Source organism: Lactuca virosa, chromosome 7, assembly GCF_052849685.1.
Source record: "Lactuca virosa cultivar CGN04683 chromosome 7, Lactuca_virosa_CGN04683_v6, whole genome shotgun sequence".
Lineage (NCBI taxonomy): Eukaryota > Viridiplantae > Streptophyta > Magnoliopsida > Asterales > Asteraceae > Lactuca > Lactuca virosa.
In genome coordinates this window covers 135,792,918-135,820,231 of record NC_136432.1, presented here as the reverse complement: position 1 = coordinate 135,820,231, position 27,314 = coordinate 135,792,918, and the positions used below count along the sequence as shown (strand labels likewise).

Sequence of the window (27,314 nt, the reverse complement as noted above, 5' to 3'; positions counted from 1 at the left end):
TAGTTTCCAAAAATAACATTAATCATTGTTGTAATAGAAACTCAAACCATTTGTTCACCTGGAAGAAATTAATTAGAAATAACAAAAAGATATGGATGAAAAGTTCGCCACCTCGCCGAAATAAATGTAATCACGAAATGAAACAATGCGCCGAAAGAACATAATCGACGAAAAAAAGTAATCGCCGAAATGAAACAACTCGCCGAAAAATATTATCCGCCGCCGCATCGCGCGGGTACACTATATATATATATATATATATATATATATATATATATATATATATATATATATATATATATATATATATATATATATTCTAATAAATAAATAGTTTTAATCTCTTTTTGTCAAGTGTCACTCTAATACAACTCTTCATTAATATTATGTCATGTATCATGTAGATATATTAGGCAACTCATTTCAAAATTCAAACTTACATTTTCTAATTATATGTTAAATTTGAAGTTATAATAACTTTAAAAATTTTATATATTTTTTAATTAATAATTTATTTAAAATAATTTCTTAAAAATAATTGATTAATAATTATAAATTTTTATTATAAAATTTTAATTAATTTTATAATCGTGGTTCCTACGGGTTTTAAACTAATATATATATATATATATATATATATATATATATATATATATATATATATATATATATATATATATATATATATAAAAGAAAGTAATGACTTCGCCTTTTATCTAAACAAATATGAAGTGTGATTGTTTGATTTATAATAAACTAGGTTATAGACTAGTGGAAATCACCGTTATAAAAATAAATAATTTTTTATATTAAAAAGTCATTATTATTAATCAAATATTTTCAATAAATTATTATTAGATATTTAGATTATAACCCGTAGAACCTATGGTTACCAAAATAAATAAGTTTTTATAGTAAAAAGTCATAATTATTAATCTATTATTTTCAATAAATTATTAATTGAAATATTTATGTTTTTATTTATGTAAAGTTATAATCAATGATTCAAATAAAATTATAATTATTGATTACCGACTAATTTGAATTTCAAAATGGTAATAAATAATGCTAATTTTAAGAGATTTAAAAGAATCTAAATTTAAATATAAAATCATAGAAAAAGACATGTGTAATTTTTAGAGAATGTGAGAAACAAAAGTTACATGGCTGAAATGGTAGGATTAGTTTACAAAGTGCCATGACTGGAATGGTGGGATTAGTTTCAATTTGATTGACAATGTTGGTAGCAATGAATTTGTTCTTACAAGCTCCAATGGTTATTGATTGCACACACATGTGCTCACTAACTACGGTGACCGTCTAGTCAATTTTCTCTTTAGGTCTAGACACTAGTACAACCCAAAGACATTTACCTTGTTTCAAATTGATAGTTTTGTCTATGTATCCCATCATTGTCTTTATCCGTGGCCCACCGCTCATATTTAACACCTCTACACCTAACCATAATGTTGGGGTGCAAAGCTATCCATGTGATGTTGACTTATAAGGATTTCCCTTATTCGATGTAGAAAGTGATTGTGAAGGTCTTAGAGAAGGTGGAAGACTTCTGATTTAGAAGGCCTTATGGTTTGAGTTTGCCTATATATATATATATATATATATATATATATATATATATATATATATATATATATATATATATATATATATATATATACTAGTTTAGTATACTTTGTAGGTTGAGAGAGCTCCCACATTTTCTATAGATGTGTAGTTTAGATTTAGAGAGAGAGAGAGAGAGAGAGAGAGAGAGAGAGAGAGAGAGAGAGTGAGTATTAAATAGAAGCATGCACATGCTTATACAAATTTTATACTACCCCATTAGATATACTTGTACTTAATTGTTAATTCGTGTCTTTTCGATTATGCATTTCAAGTGAACCGTCATATATATATATATATATATATATATATATATATATATATATATATATATATATATATATATATATAATCAAAATCAATAGAAAATACATATTAGGGTTACAAGTGTACGAACCAATTAGGAAGTGACACATATCAATTTTTCTAGAAGTTATTTAAGTTACAAAAATAGTCCTTATAATTTGAGTTAATTTTCGTATGTAGTCTATAAATAAAATTTATAAATCCATATTAATTAAAACTCACCCCTAATTAAAAGAAAATTGAAACCTAAAAACCCATTCCTAAATCAGTTCCTCAATTTCTTTCTCAATTTCTTTCTTCCCTGATCTCGCCGCCATGGCCTTCTTTCCCTTCCTCTTCATCATCTTCACCAGTATGTTTATCCTTCCCCAAGTTGTCCTTGTCCTACCATCAATCTCCTCCGCTAGTCACGTTGCTGCCACTGGAACGTCAGGCGACTATGTCTGTTCAGTTTCTGAATCTCGAGTCTTCATGATGATGTAACCACTGCTGTTGAAACCATCGCCGCCGCCTTGAATCCACCACCACCATAGTTCCTTGAACCCACAACCTTCAATCTGCATCTCTTTAGCCACATTCTTCTTCCGTTTTCTTTCCTTCATCAACTACCATTTCCCCTGGAAGTCCAACCACCACCATCTGAGGGTAGTTGTCGGACCTGAAATAGCGGCACTTTGAAGAACAGATCCCCTTCAGTGTGAGGGTGTTCTCCGACGATCTGTGTGTTTCTCTGATGATCCTTGTGTTATTCTGCCACATGAAACCCACATCTTTCTGATCAGGAACCACCGACACCTTCTGTTCTAAAAAATGATGTCGTCGTTGGTTGTAGGGTCGCCGGAGACTATCATGCTAATTGTCTCAAATCCGATGGATGTTTTGACTTATGTTTCTTGGAATCTATCTGGATTTCCATCAAATCGAATTATCAGATCTGGTACTAAAATCAATTCATCACGATTCAGGTTCCTCATTGCTAACAATCTAGATCTCAATGCTCAAGATGTGCATGTCAGTTATTTTCATATCAAACTTTCTACTCTTCTTTTGGTTTTTATATCAATTAATCAACTAGTATTTAGGCTTACATCGTCGGAGAACATAGAGACTCATTGGTGGTGGTGTTGTCAAGCATAAGCATTGAGAAGTTGTTGAGGGTGCATATGAAGTTATCAGGTTAAAAGGATACATGACATGGGAAATTGGGTATTTAGTGACTAATTTAGCTCAAAACATCTAGAGGGATCAACGTAGCATTCACCCTATTTCTACACGTCTTACAAACACACACCTCTCAATTTCTAGGTTTGAATGTCTTGGTGACGGGTTTGCATTTTGAGAAATATGAGATATGTTGTGATTTTGTAAAAAGATTTTGTGTGTACATGTAACATTCGAGATTAGTGCTATGTTCCATTTTAACCCTTATTGTGAATTCCTTTCTATAACATCCGGATTCCCAGGTATCTTATTTTAAGTATTTATATTGAATTTTAGAGAGGGACTCGGCGAGTAGGCGCTCAGACTCACCGAGTGGGATCGCGCATTTCTGGTCTGATTTAATGACGGACTCGACGAGTCGATGCGTGGACTCGGCGAGTCCGCGCTGTTAAGTGAAACCCTAATTCTCGGGGCCTGTGCCCTATTTAAAGGCCTTTATAGCCTCCATTGCGGCCACTTCACCCCTGAGAAACCCTAGAGAGCAGAGAGAAGGCTTGTAGTGCAAGAGGAGGGCTAATTCATCATTCTAAGTGTAATTTTGCAAGAAAGAAGGAAGGAGGACAAACAAGGAAGGTTGAGGAGCTCAGATCTATCACCCATTTGATCAGAGGAGGCTGCTAGAGGTACTAATCTGTGCTTAATCTCGTGTATTTGGTGTTCTAGTTGAATCTAGGGTTTTCTTATGCCTTCTTTGGCTTGGATTCGAAGTATGTGAGGTCCCAAGGTGGAGTTCTTCTTAGATCTGGACCTTAAGAGGTCCAGAGAGTCCTATCCATCTTGCTTTTTGCTATTCGATTAGAGATATGACCCTAGGTTGCCATTTTAGAGGTTATTTCACCCAAAAAAGCTTTATGGTCATTGCATGAGTGTAAAGGTCGGACCTTTACGTGATTATAGTGGTTGGGAAGGCCAGATCTATAGATTAGAGAAGTAGATCTGACCTTAGAAGGTCATTTGAGTGAGAACATGGAAGCAACTCGCCGAGTCCATAATTGGACTCGACGAGTCGAGCCGGGGTTGCCCCGCGATTCGTGACAGGTGTAACCGTCGAGTGGGACGATGACTCGACGAGCCAGGATAGGCTAGAAGGATTCAGAGAACCCGCATGGACTCGCCGAGTCGCCCATGTGCACTCGACGAGTCGGTCAAATTTTGACCATTGACTTTCGTTGACTTTAGGGTTCTGGTCAAGACTGATTCAGGAGAGTTCAGGAAAGGGTAGAATGGCCTTCTACCTAATCTGTAGAGATGAGATCATGAGAGAATATTGATCGGGATTGTTGTTTGAATAATAAGAGGAAGCTAAGTCGGGACGTTGAGCACGAGAGTTTATCCGACTTCATTGAGGTGAGTCTTCTCACTATACTGTACCTGGAAGGGTACCTATGTGTGGCCGGAAGGTCTTGTATGCTATGATGTATGTGCTATATGCGGTTATGTGATATGTATGTGCTATGTATGTTACGTATGGTAAGGACCGGAAGGTCAAGATGATATATATGTATGTGCTATATGTGTTATGTATGGTAAGGACCGGAAGGTCAGAATGATGTGGACCGGAAGGTCAAGAGGTTACGGACCGGAAGGTCGATACGGGTAGGACCGGAAGGTCCACCGGGATTTGGGACGGAAGTCCCCTGAGACACATGGATCGGAAGATCCTACAGAGTTATGGCCTGGAAAGGCGTATGTGTGGTATGTGGTATTTTGGGGAACTCACTAAGCATTTATGCTTACAGTTGTTATGATATGTGTTTCAGGTACTAGCGAGGATCGCGGAAAGGCGTCGGCATGATCCGTACACACTTATGGAGTTTATGTTATTGAGATTCTGGGACATGTTTTGTTATGAGACAGTGAATACATTTTGTTTTATGATTATCGTGTGATTGAAAGTATGTTTTAAAAATGAAAATTGTTTTGACAATTCACGTCGTTACAAGTTGGTATCAGAGCCTTGGTTTAAGGGATTCGGGTGCATCTTCGGATGAATCTGAACTCAAACTGAGGAATTGAGAAGTTTTTCATAAAATAAACAATTTTTCTAAGAGAATAAAAGATTTTGAAAGGCAGAAGGAAGCAGTGTGTATGATCAGCCAACGCCCGAACGGTGATTTCCCAAAATACCCTTACATTATGTGTTATGAGATATGTTATGATATGGTATGCATGCTAGAGTTGGCTAGGTATTCATATTAGGACTAGAGTGGCCTGATTTTGTGATGCCTTAGCCTAGGAAGGATTTTGCTGCTATTTGACGCTTGAGAGCGAGTAGGTAGCACTGAGGAGCTGATGAGAGGTCTACCGAAGGGTAGCCTATGCCAGTGAGATATAGAGTACTTGTGATCTGGGATCCAAGGAGGAGGACTTAGGGTCAATACTGATGCGGTGTGGATGGTAGTATAGGGCCCGTACTACTGAAGACACCGGAGCAGTGCGCACTCTAAGTAAGAATCCTTTGGGTACTAAGGAACAAGTAGGGTTGAGTTATCGAGTGCGAGTATGCTCGAGCGAGTCTCTGATATTATTATGTTGTATTTCAGAGACATCATGGTTGGTACACGTCACAGACCTGAGCCGAGTGGCGTGAGTGACGAGGAGCTTCCTCAGATGATCCACGATGAGGTGGCAGCGGCGATTCGGGCCGAGATTCCGGAGATGTTTGGATCTATCAAGACCACACTGATTGAGACTTTTGACGAGCGGTACGCAGCGGTGACTGAGGCTGCGACTGCTGCAGCTACTGCAGCTGTGGCTGCTGCCAGACCTCAGGGAGGTGACTCGTTGTTGCTTCGAGAGTTCAGCAACACGAAGCCACCAGAGTTTGATGGGACGCAGGATCCGATCGCTGCGATGAGATGGATTGCTGATATCGAGGGATGCTTCTATATGTGTTCATGTCCGGAGCATCTGAGGGTACGGTTCGCGTTGAACCAGCTTCGCTTGGGAGCGAAGGATTGGTTGAAGTTCGTGACGGCGAGCTTCACTCTTGCAGAGATTTCTGCGGTGACCTGGGAGAGGTTCACCACCATGTTCAGAGATGAGTATGTTCCTCCGGTGGAGAGGGAACGGTTGGTTCAGGAGTTCTTGACCCTCAAGCAGGGTACTGATTTGGTTACTGTGGTTACCAGGAAGTTTCATGAGAGGGCGATGTTCTGCCCTGAGCAGGTGTCTACTAAGCAGGCACGCATGAGCCGGTATTTGGGCGTTTTGAGGAGGGATATACGGGAGTTCGTGTCGAACTCGACTTACCGGACATTTGTTGAGCTTCAGGAAAATGCCCGGAAGAGGGAGATTGAGTTGGAGACTCAGGCCAGGGAGGAGGCCGAGTCTCAGAGGATGGATCGGCGGCCGGCACAGTCTCAGCCGGCACCCGAGCAGGCAAAGTCCGCTGATACGAGATCTGGAGGCCAGAAGGGCCGCACTTGTGGGAAGTGCGTCAAGGGACATGATGGGGTCTGTCGATCGGGTGCTTGCTACAAATGTGGCAAGGAGGGGCATATCGCCAAGGATTGCCCCAAGGGATTTATGGTTTGCTTTCATTGCAACCAGACTGGCCATCGGAAGGCCGAGTGCCCGCAGTTACATCAGGGATCAGCATAGGGATCTGCACCTGCTGCTAGGGTTACCGAGAGTCGGCCAGCGAAGGCCGAGGCACCGAAGGCTCGCGGGAGAGCTTTCCAGTTGACAGCGGAGGAGGTCCGCGCAGCGCCCAATGTAGTGGCTGGTATGTATTCTTTATTTATTATGCTGAGATGAGATATTGTGCTTATATGATGATATGCGTAGGTACTTTTCTTGTGAGTTTTGTACCTGCCTTAGTGTTATTTGACTCGGGTGCGAGTCGATCATTTGTGTCGATAGCATTTAGTCGGCACATCAGTAGCAGACGAGAGGCGTTGAGTCGACCTCTGCGAGTTTCCATAGCTGACGAGCGAGCGGTGTATGCTACGGATGTGATACGAGGATGTGTACTCGAGATCTTCGGCGTTGAGTTCCCGATAGATCTGGTCCAGATAGCGATGGGGGACGTGTGTGTCATAGTGGGCATGGATTGGTTGAGCCGATTTGGGGCTGTTATAGACTGCGAGCGACAGTTGGTGACGATACGAGACCCTAGTGGGGGAGTACTTATGGTGTACGACGAGGGTACCCGATGTGGGTCAGCGTTTTGTTCGGCGGCCAGAGCGAGACAGAGTTTACAACAGGGCTGTAGCGGGTTTGTGGCATATATGATGGACTCACGAGTGGCCGCCGAGGGGCCAAGTTCGATAGATGACGTTCCGATAGTGCGTGCGTTCCCAGATGTTTTTCCCGAGGAGTTGTCGGGTGTGCCTCCCGAGAGGCAGGTAGAGTTCCGCATTGATTTGGTTCCGGGAGTAGCGCCTATCGCCAAGGCGCCTTATCGCCTTGCGCCGCCAGAGATGCAGGAGTTATCCTCGCAGCTTCAGGAGCTGCTGGGGAAGGGGTTTATTAGACCGAGTAGTTCCCCTTGGGGAGCACCGATCCTTTTTGTCAAGAAAAAGGATGGTTCACACCGGATGTGTATTGACTACCGGAAGTTGAACAAGTTGACGGTCAAGAACCGTTATCCATTACCGAGGATCGACGACTTGTTCGATCAGTTGCAGGGAGCGTCTTGGTTCTCCAAGATTAATCTGTGGTCTGGATATCATCAGATGAGAGTGCGTGATGAAGATATCCAGAAGACGGCGTTCAAGACTCGTTATGGGCATTACGAGTTCGTGGTGATGCCTTTCGGGCTCACCAATGCACCAGCAACGTTCATGGATCTCATGAACAGGGTGTGTAGACCGATGTTGGATCGTTCGGTGATCGTGTTCATCGACGATATACTAGTGTATTCGAGATCTAGAGAGCAGCATGAGGATCATCTGAGAGAGATTCTCGGGGTATTGAGGACAGAGAGGCTTTATGCCAAATTCTCCAAGTGCGAGTTCTGGTTACGGGAGGTCCAGTTCTTGGGGCATCTCGTCAACCAGGATGGGATATTGGTCGATCCGGCCAAGATTGAGGCGGTTATGAGGTGGGAGGTGCCAAGATCACCCACCGAGATCAGGAGTTTTTTGGGATTGGCCGGCTACTATCGGAGATTTATCAGAGATTTCTCCAAGATCGTCGTGCCTCTCACCAGGTTGACCCGGAAGGGTGTTGCTTTTTCATGGGGTCCGGAGCAGCAGACCTCGTTTGAGACACTTCGCCAGAAGTTATGCGAAGCCCCTGTGTTAGCCCTCCCGGAAGGGATGGAGGATTTTGTAGTGTATTGTGACGCATCGATATCGGGGTTGGGTGCAGTGCTTATGCAGAGGGGGCATGTGATAGTGTATGCATCGAGGCAACTGAAGCCTCATGAGACGAGATATCCCACCCGTGATTTGGAGTTAGGGGCAGTGGTGTTCGCCCTCAAGAGCTGGCGTCACTATTTGTATGGGGTTCGGTGTACCATATACACGGACCACAAGAGCTTGAAGTATTTGATGGATCAGCCCAATCTGAATATGCGTCAGAGGAGATGGTTGGACGTGGTAAAGGATTACGATTGTGAGATCCTGTACCACCCGGGCAAAGCTAATGTTGTAGCTGATGCGCTGAGCCGTAGGGCGAAGAGTGCCCCGATTCGAGGCATTTGTATGCGACTGACAGTGATGACTCCAGTGTTGGACACCATTCGGGAGGCCCAGACAGAGGCCGTGATACCGGAGAACCGCAGGAAGGAGCGGGTGATCGGGCAGGTGTCCGAATTCGTTACCGATAGTCGAGGGCTGATGACCTTTCAAGGTCGGATTTGGGTGCCGTATGCAGGCGGGGCACGTACCATTTTGATGGAGGAGGCGCATAGATCGAGTTTCTCGATCCATCCCGGGGCCACGAAGATGTATTTGGACCTGAAGAAAGATTATTGGTGGCCCTGTATGAAGAGGGATGTCGCGTGGTTTGTCGAGAGGTGCTTGACCTGTCGCAAGGTTAAGGCCGAGCACCAGCGTCCGCATGGCAAGTTGCAGCCGCTTGAAGTTCCCCAGTGGAAGTGGGAACAGATTTCCATGGATTTCATCACCAAATTGCCGAGGACCGCGAGGGGTGTCGATGCAATTTGGGTGGTTGTCGACCGGCTGACGAAGAGCGCGCATTTTCTTGCTATCAGTGAGAGCTCTTCTGCTGAGAGGTTGGCAGAGTTGTATGTGAGGGAGGTGGTATCACGTCATGGAGTACCGATCTCGATTGTGTCAGATCGAGATGTACGTTTCACTTCCAGGTTCTGGAAGAAGTTCCACGAGGAGTTAGGTACGAGGTTGCATTTCAGTACCGCCTACCACCCCCAGACGGACGGGCAGAGTGAACGGACGATTCAGACACTCGAGGACATGCTTCGAGCATGTGTGTTGGACTTCGGAGGAAGTTGGGACACGTATCTGCCGTTGGCTAAGTTTTCCTACAACAACAGACACCATTCTAGTATTGGTATGCCTCCCTTCGAGTTGTTGTATGGGAGGAGGTGTCGGACTCCCATTTGTTGGGGAGAGGTAGGGCAGCGCGTGATGGGTAGCACTGTGATAGTGCTTCAGACGACAGAGCAGATACAGCAGGTTAGACAGAGGTTACTGACGGCTCAAAGTCGTCAGAAGAATTATGCGGATCGGCGACGATCCGAGCTGGAGTTCCAGGTGGGAGACTTCGTACTCCTGAAAGTATCTCCTTGGAAAGGAGTGATCCGATTCAGGAAGAGGGGCAAGCTGGGGCCCCGGTACATCGGTCCGTTCAGGGTGACCGCGAGGGTGGGCAAGGTAGCATATCGGTTGGAGCTACCTGCGGAGTTGAGCCAGATTCATGATACCTTCCACGTGTCTCAGTTGAGGAAGTGTATAGCCGACGAGTCGGCGGTGGTACCGCTGGAGGATATTCAGGTGGATGCGAGCCTGAATTATGCTGAGAGACCAATCGCGATCCGGGATCGGAAGATCAAGGTTCTGAGGAACAAGGAAGTGTCTCTGGTGCAAGTCCAGTGGCAACATCGGAAAGGGTCCGAACTGACCTGGGAGCCGGAGTTGGAGATGCGGGAGCAGCATCCAGAGTTGTTTGCCGAGCAGGACTTCGAGGGCGAAGTCTGATTCTAGTGGGGGAGAATTGTAACATCCGGATTCCCAGGTATCTTATTTTAAGTATTTATATTGAATTTTAGAGAGGGACTCGGCGAGTAGGCGCTCAGACTCGCCGAGTGGGATCGCGCATTTCTAGTCTGATTTAATGACGGACTCGACGAGTCGATGCGTGGACTCGGTGAGTCCGCGCTGTTAAGTGAAACCCTAATTCCCGGGGCCTGTGCCCTATTTAAAGGCCTTTATAGCCTCCATTGCGGCCACTTCACCCCTGAGAAACCCTAGAGAGTAGAGAGAAGGCTTGTAGTGCAAGAGGAGGGCTAATTCATCATTCTAAGTGTAATTTTGCAAGAAAGAAGGAAGGAGGAAAAACAAGGAAGGTTGAGGAGCTCAGATCTATCACCCATTTGATCAGAGGAGGCTACTAGAGGTACTAATCTGTGCTCAATCTCGTGTATTTGGTGTTCTAGTTGAATCTAGGGTTTTCTTATGCCTTCTTTGGCTTGGATTCGAAGTATGTGAGGTCCCAAGGTGGAGTTCTTCTTAGATCTGGACCTTAAGAGGTCCAGAGAGTCCTATCCATCTTGCTTTTTGCTATTCGATTAGAGATATGACCCTAGGTTGCCATTTTAGAGGTTATTTCACCCAAAGAAGCTTTATGGTCATTGCATGAGTGTAAAGGTCGGACCTTTACGTGATTATAGTGGTCGGGAAGGCCAGATCTATAGATTAGAGAAGTAGATCTGACCTTAGAAGGTCATTTGAGTGAGAACATGGAAGCAACTCGCCGAGTCCATAATTGGACTCGACGAGTCGAGCCGGGGTTGCCCCACGATTCGTGACAGGTGTAACCGTCGAGTGGGACGATGACTCGACGAGCCAGGAGAGGCTAGAAGGATTCAGAGAACCCGCATGGACTCGCCGAGTCGCCCATGTGCACTCGACGAGTCGGTCAAATTTTGACCATTGACTTTCGTTGACTTTAAGGTTCTGGTCAAGACTGATTCAGGAGAGTTCAGGGAAGGGTAGAATGGCCTTCTACCCATTCTGTAGAGATGAGATCATGAGAGAATATTGATCGGGAATGCTGTTTGAATAATAGGAGGAAGCTAAGTCGGGACGTTGAGCACGAGAGTTTATCCGACTTCATTGAGGTGAGTCTTCTCACTATACTGTACCTGGAAGGGTACCTATGTGTGACCGGAAGGTCTTGTATGCTATGATGTATATGCTATATGCGGTTATGTGATATGTATGTGCTATGTATGTTACGTATGGTAAGGACCAGAAGGTCAAGATGATATATATGTATGTGCTATATGTGTTATGTATGGTAAGGACCGAAAGGTCAGAATGATGTGGACCGGAAGGTCAAGAGGTTACGGACCGGAAGGTCCACCGGGATTTGGGACGGAAGTCCCCTGAGACACATGGATCGGAAGATCCTACAGAGTTATGGCCTGGATAGGCGTATGTGTGGTATGTGGTGTTTTGGGGAACTCACTAAGCATTTATGCTTACAGTTGTTATGATATGTGTTTCAGGTACTAGCGAGGATCGCGGAAAGGCGCCGGCATGATCCGTACACACTTATGGAGTTTATGTTATTGAGATTCTGGGACATGTTTTGTTATGAGACAGTGAATACATTTTGTTTTATGATTATCGTGTGATTGAAAGTATGTTTTAAAAATGAAAATTGTTTTGAAAATTCACGTCGTTACACTTTCATATTTTAGTCCCTAGTCAAGTACGTTGGGCGTACTGCTCAAAGAATTGACGCGGAGGCACCCACTTACGTTGCATGTACACTAAACAGGGGCAAATCTTAATTTTTAGGGTTTGGGGCCCTATTTAAACAACTTATGTTGCCTTGGTTGCATTATATGGTCAGCCTCCACCTCTCTAAACCCAAAGAACGAAACCCTAATTGCCATTTGTGAGATTTGATCTTGGAAGTGAGTTTTGGTGGTGTTTTTGGTGATTTGCAGGAAGAAGAACACTTGGAGGTTGTTTTGGTGTGGCTTGAGCTTATAGATCCAGAATTATCATCAACTCTGCAAGCATTTGAGGTATAAAGCTGTCAACTTGAGGGTTCCTTACGCTAGATCCAATATAGGGCTTTATTTGTGAATTTTTTGCTCCTTTAACCCATACTTAAGAGTCTGGTCTACTCTAGAAGCCATGATTGATAGATCTTAGCACCTTTGAGGTCCACTGTCCATAAAAATGCAATCTTTATGAGTTATATATGTCCATGCATGTGTTAGGATCCTTATTATGGTTCTCTTTGAGTTTTGGGTCCCATAAAGTCATGCATGGGGTAAAGTTTCCAACTTTACGTGTTAAGACATCATAAGGGACCAGATCTGAGACTTGGATGTGATGGCTTAGTCGTTTAAGCACTTAATGGAAAAGGTGGTTAACTGTGTCGTATGTTGGGCGTACCCAGATCATACGTTGTGCGTATTGGCCGCCGAGGTAGAACATGGGGTCTAAGCCTGAGTACGCCGGGCGTACTCAACAACCTTGACTTTGGTTGACTTTCTCGGTTTGGGCCACCTTTGGGCTAGAATATTTTTAGGCCCTATTGGGCCATTATCCTTCTGATTTTGGGCCATTTCTACGCTTGGGCCTTCTTGGAATTAGGCCCATAATGGGTTTTGGGCCCAATTAGGAAGTTAGACCATATTGGGCTTTTGGTGCTATTGGATTGGGCCTCAGATTTTGGGCCAAGTGAGGAAAGGGTAAAATGGACTTTTACCCTGAGGGTTGGACAATCGGACTAGGATTCCAGCTATGGGATGTGAACCTATTATTAATTGGCTATTATTTGATGATGCTAGCGCAAACATTTTTCCAGATCGGCTGTCCGAGCTTTATTTGTGATATTCAGAAGCTTGAGGTGAGTTTCCTTACTGTTCTTAGCGGGTCTAAGGCACCATGCCGGCCCATAGGTTGATATGATTAGGATGCTAGTTGTCTGTGTGACTCTTGTATGTACTGTTATCTGATATATTTACCGGGCGGGGCCCGATGCTAGGCGGGGCCTAATGATTGTATTGTATATTATTTATCTTTGTGATTCTTGCATGTGTTTATGTGTTTGTTTGTATACCGGGCGGGGCCTGATGAATGTGATGAGGCGGTGCCCATCACATGTTATTGACATATCTGTTCCGAGAGGGGCTCGATGTCGAGCAGTGCCCATTTTATGTTTGATATGTATGGTATGTGGTGTTTTAGGAAACTCACTAAGCTTCATGCTTACAATTTTCAGTTTTTGTTTTAGGTACTTCCGGATCCAATGGGAAGAGCTCGGGGTGATCGCATCACATACACCATATTGTTCCGCATTTTATTTAACTCCAAAGTATCTGGATGTTTTGGTTACACTTTGATTCTATTATGGTTTTATAACACATGTTTGGTTTGATAGTTTTCTTAGAATTAAAATGAAAATTTTGGTCTTAATTTTTGGGTCATTACAATATAAACCCTTGTTCTGCAGATCAATGTTCGGTTTGATATCTCTTTATTATTTTGTTTAATTTTGACTTTTGATGTTCATAAATTCCAAATAAGAACGAATGTTTAATCAATCGAAATTCAACATAAGAACACATGTTGATATTTGTTCTTTTTATTTTGATTTTGGTGTTTGATTTGTTTTTGGGTATTAATTTTATTTGCATCGAAGGGGTATGATCATATAAGCATCAGATTTAACTTTCATCATTTTTGGGAATTGTTTGTTTTAATATTATTGATATAAAAAATAAAAATTAATGACAAAAAAGGTTTAAAAAAATAAATAAGGGTATAATAGTGTTTTTGTATCTGATAAAGATTAAACATGTAGTTTTAAGAAAACCATATGGACTAAATGTTTAATTTCCCTTAATTTATTCTAAAACGACACATGTCATGGTTTTATTGGATGTTACAAATTAACCCTAATTATGCATTTTCTATTAATTCCTCCTATATATATATATAGTTTTAAGAAAACCATATGGACTAAATGTTTAATTTCCCTTAATTTATTCTAAAACGACACATGTCATGGTTTTATTGGATGTTACAAATTAACCCTAATTATGCATTTTCTATTAATTCCTCCTATATATATATATATATATATATATATATATATATATATATATATATATTGTTAATGTATACGAAGTGAACCTCTAGCAATACCAAACAATACCGAAGTCAACTTAGTGTCCGAAATGAGATGATGTTCCGAAGTGAATGGTGAATCCGAGATGATGAAGTGTATCCGAAGTTAGTGTCTGAACAAGCAATTAATGTATTTTGTCTTATCTTGATGTAACAGTTCTTAGGACTAAATCGTTTTATCTAGTCCATAGAATGTGTCAACGGTTTGTACCAAGTTCATCCTTTGCTATATAAGGAGTGAATGTTTCATGAGTTTTTATCCAAGAATGGAACTCGATATTCTCTTCACATTAATCTATTTTCTCTTGCAAGTCAAACTTCTTTCATTTACATTCTTCTTGTCTTAAATTGTCTTTGCATTGATTATACCCAATCTTACTTCATTTATTACTTGAATACTTTGTTGATTGTTTATCTTCAAGTCTTAATTGGTTTACCAGATTCGACTGGAACTATATATTAAGAGCAGATGTTGATCTTAAATATTAACTCAAGGTTTGAGTTTTCAAACCTTGTCCTTGCGTATTGATTCTTCTTCTCACAATTGGTATTAGAGCTTAAGTGGTTGTCCTTTGAATCCATAAGAACATATTATAGTTGACCTGAGATTACCTTGGTATCTCAATCATTTCTGTGTTCAGGATAAAAGTTCTTCTATATACTTATCTGCTCTAATATCTTAACTCCAATGGCTGCTCCTAATTCATCTCAACAAATGTATTCAATGAAAATAACAAATAGCGTGGGTTCCCCCTCTCGTGCCCCACTACTAATTGTTGAAGAGTATAATCAATGGAAAGTTAGAATGGAAAGATTTTTACTTGGTAAGGAAAAAGGTGAAGAAATATGGAGGTTTGTGAAAGAAGGTCCACATGTTCCGGTCAAACAAACAATGAGAGATGTCGCTGCAACTCTCATGGACCAAGAAGAACAACGCCCAGTACCTCTCACTGCTACAAACATTGAGAAACTGCATGCAGATCAGATTGCATTTTCCGAGTTGGTGTTCGGTGTTCCTCCATCTCTCTTTGAGCACATTAAATTGTGAAAAATTGCAAAGGAGATTTGGGACACTCTTCAGGATCTGTTTGAAGGGTCCGAAAAATATGAAAGATAAGCATCTGACTTCGGTTGTTAACGATTTTGATACCTTCACCACTACTCCAGGTGAATCTGTTGCCTCGACTTCAAATAGGTATTAGATTGTTGTAAACAACATGACTACACACAAAATAACCATAACTCCTCTAGAGTGCCTGGAGTTTATCAATAGTCTCGAAAAAGTTAGGGGAATATCAAATCATGTCTTAAGAGTAATGGATCTCTGGAGAAGCTAAAGATCTACTAACTCTTTGACAAACTACAAGGCCATGAATCAAACGTTGCAGAAACGTTAAGAGAACTGTTAGGAGGTCCTCTTTCCTTGGTTAGTCATGTTAACCCACTAATTCCGACCCCATCCGTGTTAGATCCCCTTGGAATTATCCCACCTATTACGCCAGTTCAACCAACCTTTCCTACACCACCAAATCCACCTGTTCCGAACCATCCAAAGAATTTTGATCCCGGTGCAGCTGAGTCCGAACTTCGCTTTCAATAAGAGTTTGTATTATTATCCATGAAATACAATCGGGCATGGAATCCCACTCACAAACCGTATCATAACCGATTCCAAGCTGCTCATCAAAATAATCCTCAACCATTTTATAAACCTTCAGAGAACCCACATGCTTACAAACCCAACATCTTATCCTCAAGTCATACCTCAGAATCCCATGAGAATCACAAGTCAAACAAAACCAAGATAGTTTGTCACAAGTTTGGTCATGGTAATCATTCTGCCAAAGATTGTTTGGTTGAAACCACTCAGAAACCAAAGATCAAGGATTTTACATACTATGCCTACAGGGCTCAAGAGATGGTGCAAGTGAGAAAGCATTTGTCACTACTGTGTCAAGAGATATTGAAGGGTATTGGTCTTCTGGAGACGAGGATGATGTGAGATCTTGAAGAAATATATGTATTATGGTAAGATAGACGATCGAATGTGATGAAGGCTACTGATCATCAGGTTCAAATGAAGACGATGAAGATGATGAGCCAAACTTTTGCTACATGGCAACCAATGATCCACCAGATAGAAGCATCATTCACCAAGTAAGATCTATGATTACTGAAAATAATTTTGATTTATCTCTTTGTGAACCATATCTAACCCAGATCCAATCAGATATGACCATCATCCATAAAGCCTATGAGTCTGACATAAAAGTTAGTGAGAAGCTGGAAAGTGAACTGACTCGCCTTAGATTACGGTTCGAAGATAGGAAGCTTAAGATAGAATCACTAGAAAGAGAGCTTGTAATGTATCAAGATGAATGTATCATTTTAAAGAAAAATGTGAAATCACTTATTCTAAAAGAAATTTTTTTAGTGTATGATAACAAACATCTTAATGTCAAAATTGATGCTTTACATCATGCAATAGATATGTTTGAAGCAAATGAACAGATGACTCATAATTTTCGTCGGCCATGGTCCAAAGCACCAGGCCTCGGAAGCGAGTTTCTGAAACCTATTGTTTGTCCCTTGAAGGAGTTACAAAATTTAAATTTTATGGGAGACATTCCGAACCGCAAACATTCGGATACCCCTATCTCACCATTATCACCCCTTCCTAAGACCTCACACCAGTTTCAATCTCTGATTCCTGAGTTTCAACCCATAGTTGTCAAATGTCCTGATTCTACGCCTCTTCCGACTATGATACACATGGACCTAAATCAGACCTCGAAATCATTCCCTAGCATCAACCGTATTGGTGTTCAAGTTCCGAACTTCAATCGTCCTAAAAATTGTGTTGTTGAAGAATTAATTCCAGAGACAATTGGACCTGACTCTGATAGATCAGATTTCATTTGGCCATCCTTAGATAGTGAACTTGATGAAGAAATTATATCTGATGATTCATCTGACTCATGTGTTTCTAATTATCAAGTGATTTCAAAAACAACCATAGTGCCAATCAAGCCTAAGTTTAACAATCCATCAGCTGGGCAAACTTCCAAGTCATCATCCGACTCTTGGAAGAAACCTTGGTTAAATAAGAAAGATGTTGTCAATCCTAAGATCGAAACAAAAAATGCCCTCAAAAATGAAATTAGGTCAAGGCAAGATTCCAGATTCATTGAGAGTTCTAAAAAGAAAGTATCTCGAACAGTTAGCCCAACTACTAGGAACCACAATACCTTTGTGCCTATTAAGATTTTTAGAAGGCCATCAAATCTTCCTAGCTCAATTATTCAAAACAAGTCTGCCAACCATAATCCAAAAAGGGTGACTATTGACAATGGAATCCAATCACAAGTGAGTATCATATGTCTTTTATGAATCCTTTTTAAGCATTGATATATATTAATATTTATAATCATTAGTGATTGAAACATACATTTTCCAGCAGTCTTTCCTGGTGATTTTCTTTCTTTTTTCTCTTTAGGCACTTCTATGTTTTGTTTTGAAATATATAAATTCAAACATAATTAGAAAATCATATATGATTAAAACAAAAGCATAAGGTGTTCATAATTGTCACACCCCCAAACCGGAATGGCGGAAACGTTCGGGGGCGGAGGACGTCATGTACAATATCATAACAAGCAACAACATCATCCATTGCCTTAATAATATAATTTAATACAAGTGTGTTCTGTGTATAGTTTGAAAGACACCAAAATATGAATCAAAATAAAAGACGAGTCTCGAATGTGCTCCGTCTTCTCAAAACCTGGTCCAATGTACCTGTCTACTGGTGACCTGAGAATACAAGTTATTTTGAAAGAGTAGATCAACATTTAAGATGGTGAGTTCATAAGTATTTTAGTGTCAAATATTTGTATAAGTTTGATGAAAGTGTTTGTAAGTGTTTGATGTAAATGTTTGTATCTCCTAGAAAATCCTATATTTTCTACTTATAATGAAATGTAGTCTTCTACCAAGACCCGACTGTTATGTATGTTTGTTCTTTTGTAAAAGTAAGTGTTTTTCCCAAGTATGACTATCATTACCAAAAATATAGTTTACATTACCGTTTATGTGAGAAGATCAGAATATGAATGTAATGGGAAAATGACGATGTACTGTAGTATTGTATATAGTAACTACCGACGTACTAACTACCTTAAACCAATTTTTTAATTAAGGTAAAATGTGATGAGATTATAACCATGCTTGATTGACTAGTAAAACACGACGTTCGAAGACGTCGAAATGGTATGACATTCGTCACCCGTAGACCTGCAGGTCCCACTGTAGCTAGCAGCAAGGTGTAGGATGGTCAATCCCGTATAGATCTATACACAAACTCACGCTCTCCCTCTAGGAGACTCTGGTTACAAAACGTGACACAGTAGTATATTGCCATGCCATGAAGTAGCAGCTCACATTAATGTTATATTGCTCTTGTATTAGTATAGTATGTTCTCTCTGTTCTAGTGTATTGTATGTTCCTCTGTTCTAGTGTATAGTATGTTCTTTATGTTCTAGTGTATAGTATGTTCTTTCTGTTTATTGTTATAGTATGTTCTTTCTGTTTCTCGTTATAGTATGTTTGAACTGACTCATGTATGAACTGACTCTTGTATGTTTCATTGTTCTAGAAATAGTGAGTAGTAATCCTCTAAACTATACCTATTATAGTTTACTTGTACTGTTGTTTGAATGACTGATCATGTTTGTACACCTTTGCTACCCAAAGGTATTGAACTGATTGGAAGAACTTTTATATCTACATACATATACATAATATATAACTAAGATTCAAACGACACTCGGACAAACAACTGATACCCTAAGTCCACAACCAAACAAGGAACAGGAAATAAAGCGAGTTATCGATCCTAAGCTCTTTCAACCTTATTTATATAGTTATATCTATATAGACATGATTTTGATAATATATAAGTTTAAAAGAGTTTGATAAAGAGTTTAGCATATAAAAGAGTTTTAACCATTTGAATGGTTATTGATTACTTGATGTCAGTTTATAAAATGTTTTGAAATAGTTTGATTGATAACACAGTTTTGAAGTATAAGAAATCCTCTCATTTAATAGTTATAAATCATATGTGATTGATACTATAACTATAATGTTTTCTACTTGTATTCCCCCCCCCCCCCCAATTAAAGATTTTAAAATCATTTAAAAGATAAGTTTAGGGGTATGAACTCACCTGTAGTGAGTGATTCGAATGAAAGATCGATATAGGATGCTAAGTGTCAAGTGAAGTGTCGAGCACAAACGGATCCTATTAAGCATATAATGACACATATATGTATATAATTAGTGTATATAACAACTAATCATATTAGGAAACAACCTTAGGGACTAGGAAACACTTGGAATGAAGTGTTACAATCACATATGATTGCACAAAAGGTGTATACGACCACACAAGGGTGTGTTTACGGCCAAGATGGTGTTCACGGCCATGACATGAAGGGTTTATGGCCATATGAAGAGTTTACGGCCAAGATGGTGTTCACAGCCATGACATGAAGGGTTTACGACCATATGAAGACTTTACGACCATAAACTCTTGATGATCATGCTAAAATGTTTGTTTCTTGGATGCTAAACATGTGCTTCTAATGAATAACAAGTATATGGAAAGGATACTTACGATTTGGAAGCTAGAAAGGGTGTTTACGACCCAAAGAAACTAGTGTGTGTTCTTGGTGTTCTTGAAGATCTAACCCCAAAAAGAGATGAATTCATGGATGAAATAATGGGGTTTTAATAGATTAATGAGGATATTTAACTTATAAATGAAAGGATCACTTACAAATAAGTCGAGAAATGGAAGTGTTCTTGATGATACTTGAGAGAGAATTGAGTGTTCTTGACTTGGAAGTGTGAGAAGTGAAGAATAATGAAGGAATATCATACCTAAGGGACTAGTTCACGTCCAAACAAGAGCTTACGGCCGTAAGCTCTAGTTTACGGCCGTAAACTCCATATGATGGAGTTTTCCGGCTTGAATGTTGCACAATGAACTCTAGTAGATATTTCCTAACACCCGATCCTTGAATGTACTAGTCTTTGAACACTCAAATAGACCCTAAACAATGCTAAAAGATAGCAGAAACAAGTCTGACTTTTGATTGAATTGAATGGCTCTACAAGATAGAAATTTCGGGTTGTCACATCATCCCCCCGTTAGAGAGAATTTCGTCCCGAAATTAGAGTTTAAGCAATTACAAATATCTAAGTAAAAAGATGAGTATATTTCCATTTCATTTGATCCTCGCGCTCCCAAGTGAACTTAGGTCCCTGCTTGGCATTCCAGCGAACCTTCACTATCGGGATACGTCTTTGCTTAGTTTGCTTGACCTCTCGGTCCATGATCTCTACTAGTTCTTCCACGAAGTTGAGGCTCTCGTTGATCTCAATCTCGTTGAGTGGGATTACTAGAGTCTCATCGGACAAACACTTTTTCAAGTTCGAAATGTGGAAAGTAGGGTGTACGTTACTAAGTTCGTGAGGTAGTTTGAGTTTGTAAGCTAAATGGCCGATTCTAGCGATAATATCGAAAGGCCCTACATATATTGGATTTAGCTTTCCACGCTTTCCGAAGCGTATCAAGACCTTCCAGGGTGAGACCTTCAAAAGAACACGGTCATCAACCTGTAATTCTAAAGGTTTCCTTCTCTTGTCTGCGTAGCTTTTTTGTCGGTCTCTAGAGGCTTTCAATCATTCAAGAATCTGAACGATCTTCTCTGTCGTTTCCCGAATGATTTATGGACCTGTGAGAGTGCTGTCAGGAACTCGTCCTTTAGCTAACTGTGTGTCACCCACCTCAGCCCAGCACAAAGGGGATCTGCACTTTCGACCATAGAGGGCTTCAAATGGAGCAGCTTTTATGCTCGTGTGATAACTATTATTGTAGGAGAACTCGACAAGGGGTAGATGAATATCCCATGCCTTTCCAAAGTCAATCACACAGGCTCGCAACATATCGTCCAAAGTTTGAATAGTCCTCTCACTTTGTCCGTCGGTTTGCAGATGGTAATCTGTACTCATGTCCAGCCTAGTTCCTAGGGAACCTTGTAGCGACTGCTAGAACCTTGAAGTGAATCTACTATCTCTGTCAGAGATAATGGATATGGGAACACCATGCAGTCGTACGATCTCCCTAATGTAGGTTCTTGTTAGTTTCTCCATCTTGTCTGTTTCTTTGATAGGCAGGAAGTGCGTGGACTTGGTTAACCTGTCTACGATCACCCATATGGTATCGAGACCACCCGTTGTCTTGGGCAACTTGGTTATGAATTCCATTGTGATCCGCTCCCACTTCCATTTCGGTATCTCCGGTTGTTGTAGTAAAACTGAGGGTTTCTGGTATTCGACCTTAACCTTGGCGCAAGTAAGACACTTACTCACGAAGGTAGCAATCTCTGCTTTCATGTTAGGCCACCAGTATAGCTTTTTGAGATCCAGATACATCTTATCTGAACCTAGGTGGACGGAATATCGAGTGTTGTGGGCTTCGGTCATGACCAAGTCTCTGAAACCACCGTGCCTCGGTGTCCCGATCCAATCCATGAGATATAAGGCTCCGCCACTCTTGACTTCCAAGTTTTTATCCATCCCTCTCAGGGATTCACCTGCCACATTTTCAAGTTTCAAGGCTTCAAGTTGAGCCTCCTTAATTTGTGTGGACAAGTGTGAATGGATATTCATAGTCAATGATTTGACTCTACGACCAGAGTATTCTTTCCGACTTAGGGCGTCAGCTACTACGTTGGCCTTACCGGGATGATAATGAATTTCGCATTTGTAGTCATTGAGTAGCTCGACCCACCGTCGTTATCTCATATTTAGCTCCTTCTGGTCGAATATATGTAGAAGGCTCTTGTGGTCCGTAATGATAGTGCTTTTTGTACCATACAGGTAGTGTCTCAAGATCTTCAGAGCAAATACCACTGCTCCTAACTCAAAATCGTGTGTGGTGTAGTTGACTTCGTGTGTCTTTAGCTGTCTTGAGGCATAGGCGATGACCTTACCCCGTTGCATAAGAACACAACCAAGCCCTTGGTTGGATGCATCGCAATAAACCACGAAGTCTTCTATCCCTTCTGGGAGGGATAGTATCGGTGCGTTGCATAAGGCTCGCTTCAGCGTTTGGAACGCTTTCTCTTGTTTCTCTTCCCAGTCAAAGGCCACGCCTTTCTGGGTCAATGTAGTAAGTGGTTTCGCGATCCTAGAGAAGTTCTGAATGAACCTGTGATAGTAGCCAGCGAGACCTAGAAATTGACGAATTTCTGTAGGCGTCTTCGGTGCTGACCAGTTCTCAATGGCCTTAATCTTGGAAGGGTCCACATGAACTCCCTCTTCGCTAACCACGTGACTTAAGAATTCGACTTTTCGAATCCAAAATTCGCATTTTGAGAACTTCGCGTAGAGCTTCTCTGATCGTAATGTTTCTAAGACCTGACGTAGATGTTGACTATGCTCCTCCTTACTTCGAGAGTAGATAAGTATGTCATCGATGAATACAATGACGAACTGATCCAAGTAAGAACGACACACCCTATTCATTAAGTCCATGAATACTGTGGGCACATTAGTCAATCCGAATGACATCACTACAAACTCGTAGTGTCCATAATGAGTTCGGAAGGCTATCTTGGGAACACCTTCCTCTAACACTCGTAACTGGTGATAACCGGATCTCAGATCAATCTTCGAAAAGTAATTTGCCCCTTGCAGTTGGTCGAACAAATCGTCTATGCGAGGTAGAGGATAACGATTTTTGATGGTTAGCTTGTTTAGTTCTTTGTAGTCGATGCACATACGGAACGATCCGTCTTTCTTCTTCACGAACAAGACCGGTGCTCCCCAGGGTGAGAAGCTTGGTCTTATAAAGCCCTTGTTGAGCAGTTCGTTAAGTTGACCGGATAGTTCCTGCATAGCTGGTGTTAGACAATAGGGCGATTTGGCTACTGGGGTAGCCCCTGGAACTAATTCGATTCTGAATTCAACTTGACGCTGTGGTGGTAATCCTGGTAGTTCTTCAGGAAAGATGTCGGGAAAATCGCGTACTTTTGGGATGTTCTTTATGTCTTTCGTCTCCTGGCTCATATCAACCACATGAGCAAGGAATGCATGACATTCCTTTCGTAAGTACTTTTGGACTTGTATACTCGAGATGATACGAAGGTTCGTGCTGGGTTTGTCGCCATAGATAACTAGAGTTTCGTTAGACGGCAGATTAAGGCGAACGGCCTTTTCATAACATATGATGTCAGCACGATGAAGACTCAACCAATCCATGCCGATAATGACGTCGAAACTTTTAATTGAGACCGGCATGAGGTCGATTGGAAATGAATGACTATCTAGAGTTAGAGTACATCCTATGTATATACTGCTAGTGCTCTCAGTCTTTCCGTTAGCCATTTCTACAGTGAACAGTTTCTTAAGTGCACGTGGTTTTTGTTTAAGTATGTTAGCAAATTTCTGGTTCACGAAACTCCTCTCCACTCCACTATCAAACAGTATGCATGCATATGAGTTATCGAAGAGAAACGTACCAGTGACCACTGTATGGTCGGCTACTACCTCCTCGTGGCCTATAGCCAAAACTCTTCCCACTCCGCCCGCGTTCCCTGCCTTCGGGCAGTTTCTCTTGTAGTGACCCACCTCGCCATATCCGTAGCAAACCTGGCCCACACCAACGTCGGGGACTTGGGTGATTGGCCTTGCCGGAGACTTACAGAAACGGGCAGTGTTACCCTTCCTGTTGCAGCTAACGCACTGCATTTCCCGGCAGGGTCCGTTGTGGTGGAAGCTGCACTTGTTGCACTTGGGCAAGCTTCCAACATACTGCTTCATCGACACAGTAGCAGTAGGTGTTATCGCAGCATGAACAACCACGACCTGCTACTTTTTGGAAGAGTTCTGTGCCGCTTTGTTCTTCTTGTTATCCCAAAACTTCCGCTTGTTGACAGTGGCCTTGGATGGTTCTGGGATGGCCAGGGTTGTTGTTGTCGGCGTGCTGACTCCGTGATCGATGAGTCGTTGTGTCAATCACTTGGCACTATCGAAAGTAGTGGGGTTTGAAGCTAAGACATTCCCCTGAAATGGAGGCACTAGCCCCCAAATGTACCTCTCGACTTTATTTCCCTCAGTAGGGACCATTCCCGAACATAAGGCCACCAGATCGCTGAATCTGGCAGTGTAGCCAACTATGTCGGAGCCCTTCATGGTTAGGCTCCACAGTTCCTGTTCAAGTTTCTGAACCTCGCCCCTCGGGCAGTACTCTTAAATCATGAGCTCCTTCATATCTTCCCAGCCCATAGCGTTAGCCATTATCAGGGTTAGTGACTTTACATGGCTATTCCACCATGTCAGGGCTCTGTCCGCAAAGGTGCAGGCAACAAATTTAACTTTGCTCCCTTCCGGACAGGAGCAGATCTCGAAGATCGACTCCGTTTTCTCGAACCATTGCGAGAGGGCACTGTTTCCTCCAGTACCGTTAAAGGACCTGGGCTTGCAGTTGGTGAAGTCTTTATACGAGCACTCTCTAGAGCACACATGAGCATCACTTTGAGTGGAATGCACAGCTGTTCCACTCCCGCTAGTACCACTAGCACTGAATTGAGCTAAGGCTGCCGAAACAGCCGCAACCACTGCAGCTTGGATAGCTGTCCGATTGTATTGTGGAGGAGGTGGTTGAGTTGGAGTTATCGGAGGATTACTTCTTGTTTAACACTTGTATTTTTGACTAATAAGAATCAAATATATTTTGGACGTTAAATTACCAATTGTTGAATTTAAATAGGTCGTATCGTTCTTATATATTTAACCGATTTGAAATTTTATTGATATATAAATATTTTATAAGTTATAGTTTCTATTATTTAGACTAAATAAATTGTAAAAGAAAAAAAACGAATACTTAAAGTTTATTTATTATAACCTTTCATTAGATTTAGCGGAGACATTATATAATAAATAAGAATTAAGAACGTTATTATTCTATTACATATAATAAATATATTTAAACAAGAATTATATATAAGAAGATATAATCAAGAACTTACAAACGTGTGAATGGCTCATTGGGTTAAATGGGATATGTGCAACTTGATAACACGTATCCACCTCTAATTTTTCCTTAGTCACCAAGGATGCATTTTGTCAAGTAGCTTTCATATGACACTATAAATACATGTTTCACTTCATACTTTTATTACAACAACAAATACTCAAGACACTATAAATACATGTTTTTACTTCATACTTTTATTACAACAATAAATATTCAAGAAACAATAAGAAGATAGAAGCCTAAGAGGTAAACACTTTTTACTAGTGTTTTATGTTCACATCTTATCGGCTTAAAATAATTATTATGATCATAATTCTAAAACTTTAGATTATTTTTATAAACATCTTGACGATATATATAATTTGGTCGCATCATATTTTCTTATATGTTTAAATTGTTTTTGAAATATTAATTCAACGACCATAATATAACTATACCTATTATTAGTTTTATAACCGTTTTTTTTATAATAACCTCACGGGGTTATATATAAAATAATTAACAAAACTTTATTATATAACTAAAATATTATAGCTTATGGTTATTAGTTTGGTAACCTTAAATTTAATTTTTACCAGTTTAGATCGAGGAATCACATTGGAAACTATTGGGAAGTGAGACATACAATCGTTGTTTGAGGTGAATTATCTCACTATACTATGTATTGCAATATATATCCATGTATGTTAGGATAGAAAGCTAGTAGAGTAAAAATATAGTTTTTATGTGTTTTATGTTATTATACTTGAGTCATTGAGTAGAGCCGAAAATATAGTCTCTATGTGCTTATTGTTACTATACTTGAACTAGTAGAATAAGCGTAATCTCTATGTGTTTAAATGTTATTATATTTAAATTATTACGGTTAAGTTAGGGGTTGACCGCGGAACGGCGACAGGTCGGGAGCCTATAGACCCGTGTGTTGATGACGAAATGGCAGGTAGGCCGTAAGTCTAGATACACATATTATTGGTGAATCGGCGAAAGGTCGTCAGCCATTGATTGTATGCATGTATATGTTTGTGATATATGGTATCTTGGGAAAACTCACTAAGCCTCGGCTTACAGTTGTTGAATAACTATTTTTCAGGATGTTCTTCTGATCGTGGAAAGGCTCCAACATGACTGTACTCGTATCGAAGAAATTAATAATGTTTTTAGACTTCCGCTAAAACTCTCTTTTATGTTTAATAAATATATGACAATGATATTTCAATAAATTTGGGCTTTTGGACATATTTTCTATATGTTTAAAAAAATGTGTTGAAAATCGGGACGTAACATCTTGTCACTCTACGTGGAGGCATTGTTCAACTAAAAGTTTACAAAGATGAAGATGATAGTAAGAATTTGATAGTAAGAATAATGAGAGTGGTTCATGAACTAACTCACTATAGTTCAACAAATTGATGAGAGTATGATTGAAATAGAGACCTAACAATGGAAGAATAAAAGCATTTGGATAAAGATTTCCCAAAAGATTAGATGTCTGTCAATAATATTGGCATTAATGATGTAACGAGTTCGGGAAAAATGACCTTGGAGTAGATCTTAAATCAAACCATAAAGAGAAAATTTTGACAGCAAAGAGACCTAGTAGACTGAAAGTCCAAAGTCTTAAAATAAGCGGGAAATTAACACTAGGGTCTATACATAGACCTACTTATATCCAAAAGACAAAGTAGAGTAGACTCTACTTGTGACGAGAACCGCTCGGATGAGCCTTTGATTCTGCCTGATGACGCTCCAT

The 27,314-nt window shown here is 40.7% G+C and overlaps 1 long non-coding RNA gene across 1 annotated transcript; it reads left to right on the top strand.

The window, feature by feature from the left end:
* Positions 1–25,713: 25,713 nt before the first annotated feature.
* On the top strand, positions 25,714–26,800 carry LOC145126017 (uncharacterized). The gene is made up of 3 exons (XR_013716275.1): positions 25,714–25,810; positions 26,143–26,203; positions 26,655–26,800. It is a non-coding gene; the product is annotated as an uncharacterized LOC145126017 (long non-coding RNA).
* The last annotated feature ends 514 nt before the right edge of the window (positions 26,801–27,314 follow it).